Source organism: Eriocheir sinensis, unplaced genomic scaffold (genome assembly GCF_024679095.1).
Source record: "Eriocheir sinensis breed Jianghai 21 unplaced genomic scaffold, ASM2467909v1 Scaffold54, whole genome shotgun sequence".
Classification (NCBI taxonomy): domain Eukaryota; kingdom Metazoa; phylum Arthropoda; class Malacostraca; order Decapoda; family Varunidae; genus Eriocheir; species Eriocheir sinensis.
Window position 1 is genome coordinate 692,948 of NW_026111876.1, and position 4,130 is coordinate 697,077.

A 4,130-nucleotide genomic window follows, 5' to 3' on the forward strand; every position below is an offset into this window, starting at 1 on the left:
TGTTGTGTGTGTGCCCGGCGGTGGTGTCTGTTGTTGTGTGTGTGCCGGCGGTGGTGTCTGTTGTTGTGTGTGTGCTGGCGGTGGTGTCTGGTTTTGTGTGTGTGTGCCCGGCGGTGGTGTCTGTTGTTGTGTGTGTGTGCCCGGCGGTGGTGTCTGTTGTTGTGTGTGTGTGCACGGCGGAAGTGTCTGTTGTTGTGTGTGTGTGCCCGGCGGTGGTGTCTGTTGTTGTGTGATTGTGCCCGGCGGTGGTGTCTGTTATTGTGTGTGTGGCTGGCTGTGGTGTCTGTTGTTGTGTGTGTGCCCGGCGGTGGTGTCTGTTGTTGTGTGTGCCCGGCGGTGGTGTCAGTTGTTGTGTGTGTGTACCCGGCGGTGGTGTCTGTTGTTGTGTGTGTGTGTGCCCGGCGGTGGTGTCTGTTGTTGTGTGTGTGTACCCGACGGTGGTGTTTGTTGTTGTGTGTGTGCCCGGCGGTGGTGTTTGTTGTTGTGTGTGTGTGCCCGGCGGTGGTGTTTGTTGTTGTGTGCGTGTGCCCGGCGGTGGTGTCTGTTGTTGTGTGTGTGTGCCCGGCGGTGGTGTTTGTTGTTGTGTGTGTGTAACCCCCGGTGGTGTCTCTTGTTGTGTGTGTGTGACCGCCGGTGGTGTTTTTTGTTGTGTGTGCCCGGCGGTGGTGTCAGTTGTTGTGTGTGTGTGTGCCCGGCGGTGGTGTCTGTTGTTGTGTGTGTGTGCCCGGCGGTGGTGTCTGTTGTTGTGTGTGTGTGTGCCCGGCGGTGGTGTCTGTTGTTGTGTGTGTGACCGGCGGTGGTGTCTGTTGTTGTGTGTGTGTGCCCGGCGGTGGTGTCTGTTGTTGTGTGTGTGTGCCCGGCGGTGGTGTCTGTTGTTGTGTGTGATTTCCCGGCGGTGGTGTCTGTTGTTTTGTGTGTGTGCCAGCGGTGGTGTCTATTGTTGTGTGTGCCCGGCGGTGGTGGTTGTTGTTGTGTGTGTGTGCCCGGCGGTGGTGTCTGTTGTTGTGTGTGTGTGCCCGGCGGTGGTGTCTGTTGTTGTGTGTGTGTGCCCGGCGGTGGAGTCTTTTGTGTGTGTGTGTCCCGGCGGTGGTGTTTGTTGTTGTGTGTGTGTGCCGGCGGAGGTGTTTGTTGTTGTGTGCGTGTTCCCGGCGATGGTGTCTGTTATTGTGTGTGTGTGCCCGGCGGTGGTGTCTGTTATTGTGTGTGTGTGCCCGGCGGTGGTGTCTGTTGTTGTGTGTGTGTGCCCGGCGGTGGTGTTTGTTTTTGTGTGTGTGTCCGGCGCTGTTGTGTGTTTTTGTGTGTGTGTGCCCGGCGGTGGTGTCTGTTGTTGTGTGTGTGTGTGTGCCCGGCGGTGGTGTCTGTTGTTGTGTGTGTGTGCCCGGCGGTGGTGTCTGTTGTTGTGTGTGTGTGCCCGGCGGTGGTGTTTGTTGTTGTGTGTGTGCCAAGCGGTGGTGTCTGTTGTTGTGTGTGTGTGCCCGGCGGTGGTGTCTGTTGTTGTGTGTGTGCCGGCGGTGGTGTCTGTTGTTGGGTGACTGTGCCCGGCGGTGTTTGTTGTTGTGTGTGTGTGCCCGGCGGTGGTGTCTGTTGTTGTGTGTGTGTGCCCGGCGGTGGTGTCTGTTGTTGTGTGTGTGTGCCCGGCGGTGGTGTCTGTTGTTGTGTGTGTGTGCTTGGCGGTGGTGTCTGTTGTTGTGTGTGTGTGCCCGGGGGTGGTGTCTGTTGTTGTGTGTGTGCCCGGCGGTGTTTGTTGTTGTGTGTGCTTGGCGGTGGTGTCTGTTGTTGTGTGTGTGTGCCCGGCGGTGGTGTCTGTGGGTGTGTGTGTGCCCGGCGGTGGTGTCTGTTGGTGTGTGTGGGCCCGGCGGTGGTGTCTGTTGTTGTGTGTGTGCCCGGCGGTGGTGTCTGTTGTTGTGTGTGTGCCCGGCGGCGGTGTCTGTTCTTGTGTGTGTACCCGGCGGTGGTGTCTGTTGTTGTGTGTGTGTGCCCGGCGGTGGTGTCTGTTGTTGTGTGTGTGTGCCCGGCGGTGGTGTCTGTTGTTGTGTGTGTGCTCGGCGGTGGTGTCTGTTGTTGTGTGTGTGCCCGGCGGTGGTGTCTGTTGTTGTGTGTGAGTGCCCGGCGGTGGTGTCTGTTGTTGTGTGTGTGCCCGGCGGTGGTGTCTGTTGTTGTGTGTGTGTGCCCGGCGGCGGTGTCTGTTGTTGTGTGTGTGTGCCCGGCGGTGGTGTCTGTTGTTGTGTGTGTGTGCCCGGCGGTGGTGTCTGTTGTTGTGTGTGTGTGCCCGGCGGTGGTGTCTGTTGTTGTGTGTGTGCCCGGCGGAGGTGTCTGTTGTTGTGTGTGTGCCCGGCGGTGGTGTCTGTTGTTGTGTGTGTGTACCCGGCGGTGGTGTCTGTTGTTGTGTGTGTGCCCGGCGGTTGTGTCTGTTGTTGTGTGTTCTGGCCCGGGGGTTTTGTCTTTTTTTGTGTGTGTGCCAGGCGGTGGTGTCTGTTGTTGGTTGCGTGTGCCCGGCGGTGGTGTTTGTTGTTGTGTGTGTGCCCGGCGGTGGTGTCTGTTGTTGTGTGTGTGTGCCTTGCGGTGGTGTCTGTTGTTGTGTGTGAGTCCCCGGCGGTGGTGTCTGTTGTTGTGTGCGAGTCCCCGGCGGTAGTGTCTGTTGTTGTGTGTGACTCCCCGGCTGTGGTGTCTGTTGTTGTGTGTGTGTGCCCGGCGGTGGTGTCTATTGTTGTGTGTGTGTGCCCGGCGGTGGTGTCTGTTGTTGTGTGTGTCCCCGGCGGTGGTGTCTATTGTGTGTGTGTGCCCGGCGGTGGTGTCTGTTGTTGTGTGTGTGTGCCCGGCGGTGGTGTCTGTTGTTGTGTGTGTGTGCCCGGCGGTGGTGTCTGTTGTTGTGTGTGTCTGCCAGGCGGTGGTGTCTGTTGTTGTGTGTGTGTGTGTGCCCGGCGGTGGTGTCTGTTGTTGTGTGTGTGTGCCCGGCGGTGGTGTCTGTTGTTGTGTGTGTGTGCCCGGCGGTGGTGTCTGTTGTTGTGTGTGTGTGCCCGGCGGTGGTGTCTGTTGTTGTGTGTGCCCGGTGATGGTGTCTGTTGTTGTGTGTGTGCCCGGCGGTGGTGTCTGTTGTTGTGTGCGTGCCCGGCGGTGGTGTCTGTTGTTGTGTGTGTGTGCCCGGCGGTGGTGTCTGTTGTTGTGTGTGTGTGCCCGGCGGTGGTGTCTGTTGTTGTGTGTGTGTGCCCGGCGGTGGTGTCTGTTGTTGTGTGTGTGTGTGCGCGGCGGTGGTGTCTGTTGTTGTGTGTGTGCCCGGCGGTGGTGTCTGTTGTTGTGTGTGTGTGCCCGGCGGTGGTGTCTGTTGTTGTGTGTGTGTGCCCGGCGGTGGTGTCTGTTGTTGTGTGCGTGTGCCCGGCGGTGGTGTTTGTTGTTGTGTGTGTGTGCCCGGCGGTGGTGTCTGTTGTTGTGTGTGTGACCAGCGCTGGTGTCTGTTTTTGTGTGTGTGCCCGGCGGTGGTGTTTGTTGTTGTGTGTGTGCCCGGCGGTGTTTGTTGTTGTGTGTGCCCGGCGGTGTTTGTTGTTGTGTGTGTGCCCGGCGGTGGTGTCTGTTGTGTGTGTGTGTGCCCGGCGGTGGTGTTTGTTGTTGATTGTGTGTGCCCGGCGGTGGTGTCTGTTGTTGTGTGCGTGTGCCCGGCGGTGGTGTCTGTTGTTGTGTGTGTGTGCCGGGCTGTGGTGTGTGTTGTTGTGTGTGTGCCCAGCGGTGGTGTCTGTTGTTGTGTGTGCTGGGCGGTGGTGTCTGTTGTGTGTGTGTGCCCGGCGGTGGTGTCTGTTGTTGTGTGTGTGTGCCCGGCGGTGGTGTCTCTTGTGTGTGTGTCCCAGGCGGTGGTGTCTGTTGTTGTGTGTGGTTGCCCGGCGGTGGTGTTTCTTGTTGTGTGTGTGCCCAACGGTGGTGTCTTGTGTTGTGTGTTTGCCCGGCGGTGGTGTCTGTTGTTGTGTGTGTGTGCCCGGCGGTGGTGTCTGTTGTTGTGTGTGTGTGCCCGGCGGTGGTGTCTGTTGTTGTGTGTGTGCCCGGCGGTGGTGTCTGTTGTGTGTGTGCCTGGCGGTGGTGTCTGTTGTTGTGTGTGTGCCCGGCGGTGGTGTCTGTTGTTGTGTGTGTGCCCGGCGGTGGTG